This window comes from Anopheles gambiae, chromosome 3, assembly GCF_943734735.2.
Source record: "Anopheles gambiae chromosome 3, idAnoGambNW_F1_1, whole genome shotgun sequence".
Classification (NCBI taxonomy): Eukaryota; Metazoa; Arthropoda; class Insecta; order Diptera; family Culicidae; genus Anopheles; species Anopheles gambiae.
Window position 1 is genome coordinate 18601286 of NC_064602.1, and position 18011 is coordinate 18619296.

Here is an 18011-nt window from a genome sequence, read left to right on the forward strand (position 1 = left end):
TATGAGTGTGGCAATCGGCAGCTGAAATTATATAAATAATGCTAAGAAACGCAAGCATCCAAATTTGAATTTGAAATGTTTATATGCCGACACATTGAAATGTTGCCAATGTGCAGTTGGGAATGTTAAATCTTGTATTTTTAATATTTGTACCTAATTATTTTGTCAACCATACGAATACACAGCTAAAAAGTAAAAATCAAAGTAAATGAACTACTCCTCGTAGATTATCCAAGGACGAATTTAGACCTAAGATGTATTTCCCAAACGAACACAATAATATCACTTAAAGTCCAAAGTTTCCTTCAAACGTTGCAATTCAATCTTTAATCAACTTGGTATGGCTGTAATAGAGAAAACAATCTTCATTTGTAATACTATACCTCGCTCTCAATTAGCAACTCTGAACCATAAAGAGGATACTGATTATGATGTAGATTATCCTTCAACAAATAAAAAAAAGAAGCTCTGATCGTGTATATTACACGTTAAAATATTTTTCTATCTTTAAAGACCCAATATTTGCCATATAACAGAGCTAGTTTTTCCAATATTTTCTCTCCTACACTTTGCAATGGGCAACCCGGCTGCGTGGTTTCTGTTTCATTACTCTATTCAGAAGGCTTTTGTGTTGGCGAACGCGCCCCATGTACACAAGTATCTCGAGGGATCTTCCCAATTGCACGATGGATGCGTTCTGCTCCGCTTGCCGTACATAGAAGAGCTTTTGGAGAGTGCGCTTCCGAACAACGAATGCAAATGAAACAATCTCCAGCAGGCTTCATTCCCCCTAACAGACAATGGTGGCGACCGTGGTTGAAGGCTGGATGAAACAAGGATGAGCTTTTATATAAGTCATTCTTATTACCATCCCTACTGGATGGAAGGAAATTTCAGAAACAAACATAAAGCTTCAGCAAGAGTAGCATGTGTCATAACCACATCTCGTGCTTTTGAGTTCATTTCAGGTTTCTTTTGTCATTTTGTTTATTTTTATAAACCATATTTTCCTATTTTAAACACCATCTCAACAGTAGAAATGATGTCATCCGTATGAATTCTTTAATAGCATTTTATTTCGGCACAGCGTCATAACAACTGTCACAACCAAAAATCACGTTTTCCCACGCACGATTTCAGATATTGTGTTGCTTGCTTTAACAAGCTCCTCCACCCAAACAAAAAAAGGGTCACCGAAGGAGAGTTGTAGGCCGGTGAAAAAGTTTTCCCATGAAAGGTGAAACCACCACAATGCGAGGACTGTGCGATAAAGGGGGGGGAGGCAAGATTAATCAGCCCCTTTCGCCCGCGCAACAAATGGCAGATCGCATTCACAACGTGCAGCAGATTGCTTCCTCTTGGAGCGATGACGAAGACATTCCACCAGACAATCTCTCCACGGCTCGGGTACACCTACACGGGCCGTAGGTAAAAGTAGAAAAAGGACACCCAACAAACCATAAATAGAATCCAAGGAAGGTCGCTTCCTACGTGTAGCGGCGCATCAAGTCCGTAGCATGGGACAGTAGGAAGATGCGTGCGCGTGTGTGTGCATGATGAATTTTACGCTATTACGAGCACATAAGAGGACGAAAGGGATTTTTCACACATAGAATAAAATGGACAGTTTTGTAATCAGTGTTTGTTTGCAGTTCATTATGCAGAATCATTATGAAATGATAGGCTAGAACGAGACGTTAAAAGACAGTGATAGTTGTTTGCGCTATTGCAGGATTATAACTTCTTCTTCTTTGGCACAACAACCGCTGTCGGTCAAGGCCTGCCTGTACCCACTAGTAAAGTGAGCTTGCCTTTCAGTGACTTATTGTTACCATAGCAGGATAGTCAGTCCTACGTATGGGGGCACGGTCTATTCGGGGCTTGAACCCATGACGGGCATGTTGTTAGTCGTACGAGTTGACGACGGTACCACCAGACCGGCCCGCAGGATTATAACTGTTGAAGGTAAATGAAGAGTCATCTGACCTGACAATCCGGTTCGAAGGACTATTTCCCGCTTGAGCGCTGTGGCATTGGAAATGATCAATCGTTTGATACGATTTAGTTTACAAATAAAGAGCACTGATTGTAATGAAACCTTTAAGATTCGAAGACAGATAGTGTGAAATAACCAATGACAGGTTTTTATATTTATGTTTATTAATATCACGTTGAGGCATTAAGAGTGACCCGACAATCCGGTTCGAAGGACCATTTTAGGATAAAGCGCTCTGGCATTGAAAATGTTGAATCGTTTAATTTCAATATAATTGTAATGTAATATGTTGTTAATCGGTTTACAAATAAAACGACCATTGTGCAATAAAACCCTAATGTTTCGAAAAGAGCACTAATATGTAAAGATATGGGGTTTTATTATGTAAAGCTCAATTATATTCATTCAAATTCACAATGAGGAAGAAAGGAAGAAATGTGTATGTTCCATACGTTAGGTAATTGCATTTATCGATGACCAAAATACATTTTACATCTACATTTTCACATAAAAAAAGGGAAGACCAAATTTAAAACAATCTTTAATTAGCGAGCGATTGCTTAAATCAGGTTGTTTTAACAGAAAAAACACATATTTTCGTCATAATACTGCCTCTAACCACTTCTTTAGCTGACATTTACGCAGAAACCAAGTTTAACGTTGCATTCAATGCGAACAAACTGTGAATTTGTCAACAGCTCACCGTTTCATTGGAGATCAGACACGTTGCTATTTCCCGCAAAATTTCCATCGTAATATAAACACACCGTCCCGAAATAGCAATTCCCTTGAAATGTAAAACCTTCCTGCTCACTGAAAATGGGATATTCGAAAAATCAATTTTCGCCCGAAAGCAACCTTCCACGAAAGAAAAAAAAAACCCTCCAAATAAGACGCTACTACCACACCGTCTGATGGAATTTCGATAAATGTTCCTAACTTTCCCAGCAAACCCCTGGCCAGGCACCGTCCTCCGCCATCTGCAGCGGCAGCAAGAGCAAACATTTGCATTCCAATGAACGCAGCACACATACCTGGCGGGTCGTGTGGCAAACATATCGCTCTGCCTGCCTGCGCACAATTCTCGATACGACCTCGGGCGGGCCCATCGTTTTCCTACGAGGAAGCAGCGGCCGTCGTCTTCCACCGGTCCCAGTCGCTGGCACCGTGAATCTTCCGGTGTGCGTGTCGTCTGGACGTTGCTGTCGCTGTGCCGTGTGTGCGCCATCATGTTTAACGCGCAGCATTAATGTTGTTTGATCAACTTTTCAGCATCCACCGAAACTCACCGAACCACCACGGGCTGGGCAGTGTCGGGAAAACGCACAAAATGCCGCAGTGTGTGCAGTTAGTGGTGCGCACATTGACCTAAGGCTCTGCTTAGACATTCTTGTGTCTTTTTGGGTAGTGGTGGACGACGCACATTTTTTTTAATTTTTCGGTCATACACCGACTACAGGACCGGGACGCTCGAAGGCACACGGCTGGCCGAGTAAGACGACCGTAGAGCCGTTACGGAGGAGCCGCTGGTAGGACACATTGCCGCTGGTAGGCAGGCTTTTAAGACGAGCACGAGTGTCTCCCCCAGCAGAGTGTGTTCTAACGGAAAATGCAAACATTACCAATTATCCAGCACCAGAGGGGTGAAACTGTGGTGTTTGGTCGCGGCGGCTTGGAATGGTGGAAAAAGAAACGAAATCCTCTACCATAAGACACCGCCACACGGCCGGGGCTATTTGTCCACTTTCTTCTAAAGCATGAGACGCGGAAAGACCCGGCAAACCACAAACACTCGCACCTGGACCTGGAGACGATCGTGAAACCAAGCGACACACGCTAATCGGATCCGAACGCAGCCTACTGGAACATGACCTGCACGGAATGACGGACGCAAAGAATGCCGTCCAGTAAAGCGCACCACCACGGGTACACACGCACAAAGGCCCACGGAGTGGTTCTCCCTTCCTTGCCGGAGGATGGAATGGAATGGAGCGAAACCAACGGACCGGAAACCAAGCACTGACAACCGCTTGTCATCAGCCTGTGTCCGCCTGTGTACAGCCGGTCCTCTCATCCACCAGGCCTCGGTCGCTCTCCAAGCTCGTAACAATGACACAGCCACGTCTCACCACACGGCTCGCAAAAATGGCCGCCACGAGACTAAAGACCCTTAAAACGAGCCCCGCACACACGCCGAGTAACCGCCACTGTGGTGCGGGACCATCTTACCGCATCATACACACGACGACGAAATGACACATTTTACTTACTGGATAATGGTGCGCGGCTTCTTCCCCGCCGGTGGATCCTGTGTGCCGACTACTTTCTTCCCCCCGCCAACCGGTCAGAGATGAGGCCGGCAAGAAAACCGTTGGCTGAGGACTTTAATCAGTCTGCTTCCTTCCGCCTTCCGTTGCTTGAGCTGCTTGCGACTGCTGGAATGGAACGAGCAAAGAAAACGAGAAAAAATGTTACAGAAAAAATAAAATCATAATGACGGGGAGGGCAGGAGGGCTTGCTCTGTCTCGGTACCGAAATGAATAAATTACACAGCATTTAGCATAGAACAAAAGAGGAACACTTTCGGTTCGTGCGCTTTGGCTTGGCTTTCGCACGGGAAAGTGAGTAAGTCACACGCAACCGCCGAGCGCAACAAAGAAAGCATGGAGGAAGCAGCTCGTTTGGATGGGTGGTGAGAGAAAAAAACGGTTATAAATATTTAACACACTTTTGGGTAATGTTGAAATTAAAATTGAAACACTCTGAGCGATCATGGCAATCACACTCACACAGACAGGCTAAAAAGTATCCTTAATCGTGTTCCTTGCCGAAGGTTACTGTCGAGCTCTTTGGGAAGTTTCGCGCATCCAGGCTTTCCTTTAATCAAGCTCCGGTAAAGTTTGCTGAAGAAAATGTCCCAACTTCTTTTTTTTACACCTCCCCAGTGTTGGATTAAAATAATCTGACCGTAGTAGAAAGGAAAACTCTTACCACAATAAAGCAACAATCTGAAAACGAAGAACGATTGTATTGTATATGCCGTGGCCGTTGCTTCGGCGATGGTGGAACAGAGTTTCACTTGAAGGTACATTGCGCCAAAGATACTAAGAGACCGAGCGCCCCTCCCGGTCAGGAAGACACTCTTAATGGTGTGTGATTTATTGTTTGCCGTTTTCTACTTCCATGGAGCACCAGCAGCGGGACTGGCGTGACAGGGAATCCTTTCTTTTTATAAAGCCAAATATAGTATGCTGCTTCCTTGCTGCGAGGATGACTTTTCTTACAAGTGGAGCGAGATAAAAAGAAAGCTTGGCATGCAGGGAAAGCTCTTACACGGACTGCGGATATTCGTTCTGCGGTGAATAGTGCATTTTCTTTCTGGTACGATTGAGAAAGCCACAAAAGAAGGCAAACGTATGGGACCATGGGGCAATATGGACATGCTAGAGTAGCTTTCCGTTTTTTTAAATTAGTACTGTGAAAAGAGAACTAGGCTATCTGTCATGTCAACCACCAGTGCTGCAAAATGTCATGAGCATCACGAGATTTTCACCAACGAAAACATTGAACAAATCCGTGGTGCCTTGATGCGCATTGCGGATACTCAATGAAAGTGCGTCATGACATGCCGAACACAACATGCGAGTGTGCTTGAGTCAAACGCGAAACTCTGACTGACAAGCTGAGCTTAATGCCGGCGCAAAAGCATTATCATGATTTTTTTTCTGGCTGTGAACAGTACTGCTAAATGCCACTGTTTTAATCACCAACACTCATGTCCGAAACGAAGCTCAAATTAGCTCACTTGCACTAAGATGATCAGACACGAGACTCAAACAGTTGGTGAATCAATCACATGCTTGGTGACATTTTGATGAGCGCCCAACTCTTGTCGCGACCAAGTAACTGATCAATAGTTGGTCGCACAAAATGTCACAAAGCATGTGATGGTCGCAAGAACTGTTTAAGTCTCATTAGTGATCATCACAGTTGAGCCCGTGACGCTGACATGATTTTGTTTCAGCCGGAATTTGTCATGTCTATGTCAGTGACATTTTGCAGAACTGATCACAATAAAAAAAAGGCATGACCAAGCAATGTTCGCTAAATTGTCATGAAGTATGTGTTGGTCACACCAATCGTTTTGAGTATCTACTCTGATTATCGCAATTGAGTACGTGACGCTGATATGGATTTTGTTTCAGTTAATTTTTTTATGACATTGACAGTAACGTATTGCGGCACTGTCAACCACATTACAGATGGTAAGTCTTAAAAATGGTCTGTTCATTTCCGTTTTTTTACTTACTTCCAGAATGAAAGAAATATTCTGTTTGGACTTTTAAATTAAAATAGTAGAACAGAATAGAACAGTAAACAGTAAAACAACAATAATAATTCGGTACTTCTATCCAATTCACTGCATAAAAACGTCTTAAAATGATTTTTTTGTAAAATCCAAGGTCCATAAAATACTTATAAATTTATCATAAATAAATTGCTGTGCAAGTTCCGAATTTAATTCATCATTATTTGAGAGTTGCGATAGTATACCACGTGCAGTATATATAACCACTTTGATCAATCCGGAAAAGCAAGTGAAAAGAGTTGATTATGAAATGAAAAATATGACATATGCCCTTCCATTCCGCAAGGATGAAATGTTTGATTATATTTAATGTTTTCATTTGCATTTTTCATCCTTTTTAACAACGGTTTTAATTGATAAATTCAATAATCTCTTTTTGTTTAAAACAATATTGCTTGACTTAAATTTAAAGCGTTTTATTCAATGGAAGATACACTGTTAAAAATATCAAAAAAAATTCAAACAACCTTGTAGCATTATTAAAACATGATATGTTTATCATACTATCTGCAAAATTGTGGAAGACATTATTAAGTCTTCAATCATCATTTTAAGGCATCACTTCATTAACTCCTGGAATGTTTCCAGCATTGCACAAAACATTCATAATAGGGTCCAGTAGCTAATAAAAATATATTTTAATGTTAAAAATTAATTTCAAATGTGTACGGACTCTATTTTCAAAGATGTCCACATCACCCTTCTATCCTTAAATGACTCCCAGTGCTGCCATACCATTGCCGTGTGTCAATCCTCAGACAAACACAACAACCCGAAGGGAGAATTTTGTGTTAGATTTCCCTGGTGAACAAAATCTGCAGCAATGTGCAAACCGAAAAAGGCATCGTGTTAAAAATTGTGAGGGCTTTCAAAAGTTTTTTTTTTTTTGTATAACTTCCATCACAGCCATAGCGCACTCTACGTCACCAGAGTGCATATCACAGAAGCGAGGAAACGGAACAAAATCGCTTTTCCCTATCTTCCTAGAGAGCATTTTGGCACCTCATTCACACTTTGATGCAATGGGACCGAGTGTGTATGTGTGTTGGCTCATTGACATTCAACCAAAGACGCTCGCTGCCCTCGAAAGCACGAAACGTCCTTCACGGAAAAGCGGGGCTTCGTTCACTTCCTTTTTCGCTGAGCATGCAGCATGCACCAGGGGGGATGGGAAATGGTCGGTGGTGTATCATTTTCACCGCACAAAACCAAATACGAGCGGCTGGGCGGCTCTTTGAGTGCACCTTTCCCACCCTCAGCATGCAAGCGCGCACCACGCGGAAAGGAATGTGCAAACGCGAAACTTTGCAAACCGTGCGCCACTCTCCTCCCCACGCCGATGCAGCTGATGTGTGCAAGTCTTATTTTTTTTTTTTGTGGGTCGATAGACAAAGTGCTTACCATTGTCTTTGTAGGCATTTTCGACCGGGCCCAACCATTGAAGGTAAAGTGGAGCTTTTTCTCACCCCCTTAGCATACTCCAGAAGAGCTCCACCGACGATGTAACTGTAACCGCCCGCCTCTTCGCTAGTTGACGGGAGTATTGGCAGCGGGTTTTAATTGATTGATTTTTCGCTCGCTTCTCACATGCAAATTTTTCGTCAGTCTCTACTGGCTTAAGTGACTTTTTTCACTCTCCCCCCTTACCTTACCGATTTTCAACCTCCACTCCCCACTGCTCTGTGTCTGAACAATGTTGTTACTGCGAGGGAAAGAAGGAGGCCACCACCACCACAACCACCAAGCTTGGCGAGCCTTGTTGTATGGCGCAGCAGTAATTAAAGTGCACAAAAGAGGGAAAATTGTGCTGACGTTATGTGCGGTACCAGCGCGAGTGCCCGAACCGGTGAACGATCATTAAGAAGCATTTCCCCCACTTGACAACCGTTGGCAGTAGTAGAGGTATAGTAGTAGGTACGCCAACGAAGGAGCGGTGCTGAACCCCATTCAAATCGATTCAATCGACCTAATTTAGAATGAGCGTAATGTGTGAGTGTGTGTGTCAGCGAGCTCATTAGCTGCAGCCAACAACCGCGGGCGAACGAGGCGAAAGCAATTACATGCACTGCACTCGCTGCAGCTACTGCACATTTTACCAGCATTTTACACGAAATTTCACTCTCCGTATGACATCGAGCGAATTCCGTTCCCTATTTTCATTTGGCGAATCATTCCCTTCAGGTGCAGTACAGACGCAAGGTGGTGTGCTGGGAAAGCTTTTCCTTGCTCTATCTTTTTTTTTTAATAACCACCACACACGGGGGAAGGAGCCTTTTTTTTGCACTCTTATCAAGACGCCTTTAGCCTTCATGCTCCCGCTGTGCAAAAGCTTCTGATGGTGTCTCGTGACGGTGTCATGACAGCGAAGTTATACAGCAACTCGATGGTGACGCCCGTAACCATTAAAATTCGTCTCGATAATCTCATCCTTTTTAATCCAATCTAAGTGGATTGTAGTTGGACCACCGAGAAGGGGCCACGCGCGTCTCGGGACAATTAAGACTTTATTCAGGTTGCACGCACACCACACACCCCATGGTGATTCGCAATGGTGCACTGAAGTAAATATGGTTGAAATTAAATTTTATTCACCCAATTAAAACACCAGCTGACCTTCTTCTTCGGTGCGGGCAGAGGACATCGTCCGAGGAGCATCTTCCAACGAACAATTCGCATATTCCCGTGGGTAGAGCCGCAAAGCGAGAGAATGAGAGCCAGTTCGATCGCTTTTTTTTAACCAAACCACTCATGGCACTACATCCACATCAAGCTCTTCTACGGGTGTAAACGTCTTTCGCGACCCCCTAATGAACTGGTTGCCTGAACTAGACTCAAATGGTGTCGATCTGAACCTTTAAAAAAAACGCACCCGCGGGCAAATAAAATGGAAAGTTATTATGCTGCACGCCACAGCATCTAGACAGCTTATGCTACAGTGCTTCTTCTCTACGCTGATTGGCAATTTTAGGAGGCGATCGTATTATAAATTATGCTCCTAATGTGTTTTGCGTGTGCGTGGGGTGGACTGCGCGCCGGTGAAAGAAAGCTTTCAATAGGTAGCAGCACCACCAACGCCGGTACTTTTAATGAAATACTTTCATGCTTCAAAAATACATTTGCTTTATTTCTAGACGTATTTTATTGTCTTTTTTTTAGCGTGACTGGCTTCTAGGAGAAAAACTGCTCGAAATATTATTATTGAGATCTATACTGGATGGTTTCACCGGCGTGGGCATCCATTGCAAGATGCTGAAGCATAAAACGTCAAGCTCCATTGCGCGCCAATAAGGTGCATAATGGATGGAGATGGGCTGGCAAAAAGATGATGTGGTTACGGGGGTTGTTGGTTGTTGTGCGTGAAAATAGCTGCTCTGCGCCACTTACGCACCAGCTAATTACTGGTGTAATGGGAAGGAGGGGGGGGGGAGGGGGAACGGCTTTTGGGTGATTGATTAGACCGCTTTAAAAACGTAAGGGGGTTTCCAGCTGTTTAAAGGGATTTACCGAAAAATATGATCACTTCTTGCTAGCGCCCGCCATCGTCGCTGTTGTGGTGCGGCGTTGTTAATAATGCGCCACAGTTTATGTGGCTTCAGGCTTTACGGACAGAGGTAAGGAACGGACTTTAACCTGCAGTTTAGACCAGGAAAAATGAAACCTTTCATGATTTATGCGACAAGTAAAGATGCCGACAAGGTAAGAACGTCATATTGCTAATTTTACTAAGTACTGGGTAGACAATTTAAATGTAACATACAATTACGGGGTTTCCCGATCTGCGAGGTACTAATTCTTAACAATTCCATCTGGTAGGAAATGGATTGATTATTGATTTCAATTTATTTAATACATTCCTTAGAAATGTTCCAACAAATAAAGTTGGGCTTCAAAATAATTCAAAATTTGAATCAATCATTTATAATTGATATGTTTTGAAACCTTATAAAAATAATTATAAATATAAGGTCTGGATTCATAACAATGGTGGTTGAGGAAAACTAACAATTGAAAAGGAAATAAATATCGAAACTGTTTAAAACATTTTTTTAAATAATATTCTACAAATTTTGTACAGTGTACAGCAGGTGTTAACAAAAGTAGCTTAAGAAAACTAATCGAGAAGATATAATAAAGAAAATACCTAAAGTAATATCCCAATTGACATTTTCGAGTTCTAAAATCGGGTTTTTCGTGCTATTTCCCTTAAACTGACGCCTTAAACTTCCCTTAAACTGCACCAGCTTAAGGGATTTTTAGAACAAGCCCTTTAAAATCGACTGTGATGTGACTTTTTCGATACTTACTGCTCTATCCTTTGGGAAATAACGTTTTTTGATTGGTCGATTGGGGGATTAGGCAATCTTTGTAACTGGTCGTTTAGTCTTTTTGTACCAAAAAAAAAAACGAATTATCACAAAATAACGCTGCACGATATGTGCCTTCTTTTTTCGTCAAATATTTAAGAAAATGAATCTAAATCGGATTAGACGCCATCATCATCCAATACAGGAAGGTCATACACACGCACAAACAAAATGTTGAACACGGTTTATCACACAAAATTTTTTAATGTTTGGTAATTAGAGCACCATTCGATTAAATTTAGATCATGGTTACAAATTTAGAACAAATGTCACTTGGGCTAAGTCTGTTTTCAAACAAATTTTATTATTAAATATTATCATATAAACCTATTTTTTAATCCAGGAGGTTCATAACAACCTGTTAAAGATGTATAAAAAGATTTGGTGAAGAGTTTCATCAATAAATGTACAACAAACTGTAACCATTAAATCGTTGTTCGTCATTCCTATTACAGCAGTGATTACGAACCTTTTTTGGATGACCTATTTGGAAATTAGAACAATGGTAATCAAGTACTTTAATATAAGTTGCCGATTACTTAATTGAAGTCGTTCGAGAAAAGCAGAGAATAACAATAAAGGGACAATCTGACCTAAAAAAAAATCTTACTAAAAATCATATAAGATTTTTAACGTATTCCCTTAAGTTAATCTGATATACCAAATACAATTTGAAACCAAATCTTTCCAAAAACGTGAATCAAATCAAGCAAATTTACTCATAAATAGCATTATCTAAAAAAAAAAACCTAACCTCAACCATGTCCAGTTACGACGATTTTCCCTTGGAGAAATAAAGCACATGATGAAATTTCATCATTACTGGTCTGCGGACGCTGGAGTTATAACTGGTTCACCACCTTCTCCCACCTTCGGAGTCCAATAAAGCAATCGGAAAAGCGTATAAAACGTGGAACTTTATTACTACTGCCTCCCGAGAACGCAACCACACACACACAGCATGATAGATCCGGCAAGTGTTGGCCAAGAACGGAGTTCCTCTCCTGCAGAACATGAGGAAACCCCAAACCCCCACTACACCACAGCCACACAATAAAAGTTTCTACAAGCAGGCGGCCGGCAAGATATACCCATTATCATTATCATGCTCATCGCCATCATCATCATAATCATCGCCGTCATCAGCTCCTTCATCATGCATCATCGTGCTCGAGAAAGAATTGTGTGATGGTGCCGTATTCCACCGGGAAACAATTCAACCCATCATTGCCTGTCGTTTGTCGTACCGTCGTGTACGACTGCTGAGAAGAACTTTTACTTCACTCTTTCTTTGCTTATTTTTTGTTACTTTTTCCCACTCTCAGTTACATGAAAACTTTTAATGAAAATGCACTCCACACCACCCAGAAACAGGGCACGGAAGATGTGCGCGTGTGTGTGTGTGTGTGTGTGTTTAAGAGCAGTGCCGGGTAGCTGGGGATTCACCTAAAAATTCCCCGGTACTGCTAGACCTCCGAGGCGTTCTGCTTCTGCTGAAGAGTTCATGACACATTCCTCCCTCCCGGTTACGCACATTTCCCAAGCAGTAAAGGTAAATACAGTTTATAACGCAATTAATTTCAGCTAATTAGACACACACACACACACACACACACTTACTACAGGCATACGACGAAAGAACGCCACCAAGGGGGAAGGATGAAGTTTTGATTGAGCTTTCACGCGCGCCTCGAAGTAAGTTCCGGTCATTGGGTGTTTATTCTGCCCCGGCGGATGTGCTTGCCAACGGTGGAAGGGGGGGGGGGGGGGGGGGAGGTATGCCCAACGACCACACACAACAAACTGTTAATGGAAGGAAAATATTGCGCCTGTTTACGCTACGACAGCTGATGCTTTCACAGGCGAGAAGTGTTGTAATGGAGAAGATGTGAACCGGTTTCGATGATTGACAAGGAAATTAAATTCATATATATTTTTTGTTTCATGGAAATAAATTTTGGGAAAAACAGCTTTGTTTTTTCCCCCCCTAAAAAGCATTCCTCGCTTTGTTTTTACAACACTTGTTGCCGTGTCTCGTCACAATCATAAAATGCAAATTGCCGCAAAACCGAACACACACCCGTCGTGTGGCAGAGAGAGCTACCGAAAATAAAACAGCAAAGCAAATAAAGATCCGGGCTCCCCCGCGTGCATAAATCACATCTTGCAGCCCATCCATTGGTGAATAACCGATAACCAGAGACCCGCACACAACCCAAAACCCCAGCAGCCTGTTTATTTATTTACCATTCGGTTCGGGTGGGCAAGAACAATCCTTCGCTAAAACCAAACAACAAAAAAACAACGGGGAAAAATGCTTTTAAAAACCGTCCAGAAATGTGCTGTAGGCCAGTCAGCTTTTCCTTTCATTTTCCATATTTTTTCCTGTTTGCTTTCCACCACCACAACCAACCGGGAAATCGTCGTCGTTACATTCGTCAGGGAATGTTTATCTTCGTGTGGCGACCACCGTCAGCTGTAGGACGGCGGCTCAAAAAAATAAATGTCCGGGCCAGCTCACGCACACAACGGCAGGTGAAAATCAAGCACCAACCTTTTCACCAATTACCACGAGACGGGGGGGAGCTTTGGCTTTTCATTTTTTCCCGGGGAAGCGTCTTGTATCGCACGCGCTCGCACGGACAAACGCGCATTCAAATATTGCAACAACACGGGTTTGGACGGGGAAACGTACGGTTGAAATGCGTACACAGACAATGGTCGAACCGAATCAGTTTGCCGGTCGCACACGTGTCTACACAAAGCAAACAACAACAGCAACAAAAAGCAAAGGGAACCATAATGGAAATGGAAAAGGAAATTTTTTACTTAATTGTGTTGTGAGCTTTTAATAAAATTAACATCAAACCATCGCCCGCCGTGCGCCCTCTCACCGGGAGGAAGGAACGGTATGTGCGATCCAGTGCGAGCTAATTATCACACACACACACACACACACACACACACACACACACCCACCCCACTCCAGCATTGGCTGCTTGCCGAGATTGGTTCGTTTCGGTTTCTGTCCTAGGCTGGTGGGTCGCCCGCGCTCGTGTCACTAATTGACATGTTCATCTGTTTTTCGCTCTGGGCTGGCGATTATTATTAAAATAATGCACATCAATGAGAAAAACTTACAACCAGCTCGTTCAGTACCACCTGCTCGTTGATGATTCAGGCACCTGAATTTGTTATGCAAAGTTAATTAAACCCTTCCCAAAAAAACGGCATTACTTTCTCAACTCCTCGGCTTTCTCATCCAACGCAACAGTCTTCTGTTTTTTTTTTAGTTGCCAAAGTGACAATAAAGTAACAATCACATAGCAAAAAAGTGAACGACGCATTGACATTTCCTATCGTGATTCTTATTACATTGTTTTTACCATGTACAGTGGGATAGTGTAAGGTGGGACTTTGTTCGGGGTATTTAAAACCATCCTCAAGAGGAAAAACAATATGCAGAGAGGAACGAGCTGGTTGTCGGAAGCCAAAAAAAAAAGAATTAAATTTCCACATCTACATTCATTTCCACCATTGACAGCGTGTGTGTAGGCACACCCCGGTGTGAAATGATGCTCGATTTTCCCAACATCCGGTATGCAACAATGTGTCAGTGATAAGAGGTAACAGTAACGCCTTCGTTACTAAATATCTACTGCACGTTATAATCATTCCAGTGCATAATTAAATATAATGAATAGCTCTGAGATGTCTTAAAGGAATGCTTTTGCAGTTATTTGCATACAAAAAAGAATGATAAGTGCTTGTGAAGCATAACAGTATGTTTCTACTAATGTGCCGTTTAAGTTTTATTTAATTTATTCCATTTTATTTTAATACATAAACAAAGGGTTTAATAACCCTAAAAAAAGATATTAATATTGATGCCTTTAAAAGATGCACATAACTTTTCAAGGTCTAGTTCGTCATCGATCAATCGAGAAAATCATATAAAAAAACATAAAAAATAAACCAAAAAATACTAATTGAAACAACATTCTATTCCGCAATAAGCATTCTACAAAAACAATAAAAATTGCAAAAAAAAATTCATAAAATGTATATCAAATACAAGGTTGATAGATATGTAGATTTAAATATAATTTTATTAAACAAATTGAAATAATATTTAATTGATTTAATAATGTTTAATAAATTTAATCAATTAATTTTTAAGATCTAATTGATTTAATAGATTGAAATAAATAATAAAAAAATCAAATAATTCTACTTTCACTTTCCCTCGTCCACTGCATGGACCACATTTAACTGTTGCCTTACAAATGCCACCCAATGCCGTAGAATGATCCCACCATGAATCATTCCTCCTACATTTCCTACACCCCTGTCACACCTTACACCTTACGTATTTTCTAATTACACATTATACCGCAAAAATGAAACATTAATAAAGCAAAAATCGGACAGAACGGGCCTCGGTTACGCCGCTCGAAACCATAAAAGGGACGCAACAATGTGGAGGTAACGTTCTGTAAAGCAAAAACAAACACACAATGTGTGTATCTTACAACATCTTCCCTCCCCGCTGCACATCCTTGCACCGGACAACGACAGGGACCCGACAGGTGACCCAAATCCTGAAACCAAACGTTGAAACAAAAAGCCATTCATTGAGCGCAACGGCAAACGACGAGCTCCCACCGTAGAAGAACAATACCGATGACATTTTCAGTGAGAAGCCTTTAATTTCCTGCCGTTTTTTTGTTGTTGTTGTGCCACTGACATAAAAAAGGGTATCGGAGGGATAATGTCCTTGCAGCCTGCCCCCTTTCTCCAGCTGTATGGAATGTGGGGCAACGGTTTTGAAACAGTAGCGCTATTCTTTGCCACAGCAGGAAGTGCTTCAGCCAGTCAGGGGGAGCTGCAAAAGGGAAGTAAAGCATCGAAAGGATGGCAGACAACTGTCCGTTGCGGTTAACAATTAACGCTTCCTACAAGGGGGTTCGTTCTTGGTGCGTATTATTAATCGCCAGGTGCTTTTGTTAAATGGAGGGGGGAAAGGATTGTGCACGACACAACGGCGAAGGACTATTAAATTTGAAACACAAGGTAAACCCTACAGAGCATAAAAAAAAACCGAACCGGAAAACCTTTATCAGGTGCAGGAAATGAAGGCTAAGTGAATTTCACAGGTTTCGTTGGTCAATTTTGCCCAATATGACCATTCGCGATACAGTTGGCAAAAGGCACAAAAAATCCAACAAGAAAAGCAAATGTTTATTACTACATAGTATTACTAAACCAACATGAATCCTTGTCAAAAACTGTGTCCTAAATTTCTTGCCACATAACGTTAATAACACTTTAAGCCTTGTTTCAGAACCATTTTATCGACAACGAAGCTGGCGAAAAAGTTTTACCCCAAATCCCGGTACTAAACGTAGCTATTAAAATCGAATACAGAAGGCTTATCCTTGGGAAAGCAGCTGCCTTCTGAAAAAAATGCACAGAAAAGCAATAAACAAGCATTTGGCCGAGCAATTACGACCAATCGTTAGTAGCTTGAACAGCAAACGAAAAGTAAAACTGAACAACATAATCCTACAGGTCACCCCAGAAATTCGGAGGGGAAAATAAGGTGCTTGGTTACAATTTTGTTTAATCGAATTCGTTGGGGAATGAGTCTATTCTTTTTTTGTGAAAGAAATACTTTTTCGGTTCACTGGTAGCAGAGGTTGAAGCAGTTTGATGGAAATTTGATTAAATCATAATCAATAGAACCTCTTACCTCACCACTCCCTAGCTGTGGCTTCTTCAAGGTAAATATGTTAATTGAGTTTCTCGCCGCTTTCTTGCCACGCGCTTACATAGGCTAATAGAGAAACCAAACGCAATAAGGAGGTCCAGCAGCTTGTCGATAAACATCCTACTCCTTCGAGCTCGTTTTATTTTCACCTCAATTGACCTCAGGAAGTCGAGAGCACAAACGGTGATTGGCACAACGAATTGGGGAGAAGCTAAAACACACAAAACGGTGGTAAAAAAACAGAGAACTCAGCGAACCGAAATCAGTGCCCGGATACTGGCCAGTGCACAGGTTTGCTGTTTGCTCCGTACACCTTCCCAGTCTGACCCAAGGTCGGCCATAAATCGATCATTGCCTGCGTCTGGGTCGGTTATTTATAGGGGTTTTCCCTGCCCCATTTGCCCTTCAAGCAAGCAGTGCCCCTTTTGCATATACGTGGGCGCTCCCTCCCTGCGTTACGACACAATGAGTCAATGAGTGGTGAGCTATAGGTCCAAAAAAGGGTGAAGAATGAGTGCCATTGTGCTTTATTTAGCAAGTGAAGAAAGCTACAACAACAAGCACTACAAATAGAGGGTGTATTGTAATGTAATCATCCTTCGTCGCTACTCATCACAATCATCACGACGTATACTGTGGCTAGGACCAGCTCTCGCCGGAAATGCGTCTACGTTTTGGAGCTTTTAAGGATTCCTGGTGCATTAAAATACTTCCCCAGCGTAAGAAGCAACAAAATTGAAACCCCTCAAATTGAAGCCCTTCAAACTGGCAATTTCTTCCGGTTCTCCCTTTTCTACAACGTTTTGAGGAAAATCATTTCTATCGCAATCCCCATATCATCATCCCCGGGGCCTTCCAATCTCCCTGAACACTGTCGGGCGGAAAGAGCCCGGCCGATGTAGAAAAAAAACACTTTTTTATGTATTTAAGTTTCAAAGGAAGACTTTGAAACATTTCCTCACCCACCAATTCGATGGTGCTGCTTTACCGTAACTCGATCTCACCAGCACAAGTATGCATTTCGTAGGATTCGCTCTCCCTGAAGAGAATTAAGATTTCTACCCTTTCCTGTCGAATCCTTTACGGCGCGGATCGTTAGAAGGGATTTGCCGAATGGCAGCAGCAGCAGCAGGCGGTTCAAACGCTTCAACGAAGATAAATGTTATCTATGGGGCGGTGGTGGCAATTGTCAATATTTATTACCGCTGAGAACAACCGCCACCGAACATAACAGTCCAATCGACAAGAGGTAGTAGCCAAAAACACACACACACCATTGCCGAGTTGAGTTGATTTCGTACTCAAATATTCATGACCAACGGGGGAAGAAGAAGCCCGAAGGGAAGGAAGCGAACCGGCAAAAGCAAACTTTTTTATTTCGTTTATTTCGCTGAATATTTGCGATCGAATTGGAATCGGAAATAAATTATTGACGGCTCTGTGTGAGCATGTGTGTGTGTTTTTTTTGTTTTTTTTTTTGGTTTGGGCATGATACGAAAGCAACACACGTAC

General features: G+C 42.1%; 1 protein-coding gene across 7 annotated transcripts in view; it reads right to left on the reverse strand.

Annotated features, from left to right (window-relative positions):
- Positions 1-18011, reverse strand: part of LOC1279797 (uncharacterized) — a 76462-nt gene that overhangs the window by 22466 nt on the left and 35985 nt on the right. For 6 of the 7 annotated variants that reach the window (XM_061656966.1, XM_061656967.1, XM_061656964.1 and 3 more), the window contains one exon: positions 4267-4431. The gene's annotated coding sequence lies outside the window, so the exon portion shown is untranslated. The remainder of the gene's footprint in view (positions 1-4266; positions 4432-18011) is intronic. The other variant, XM_061656965.1, reaches the window with a different exon arrangement.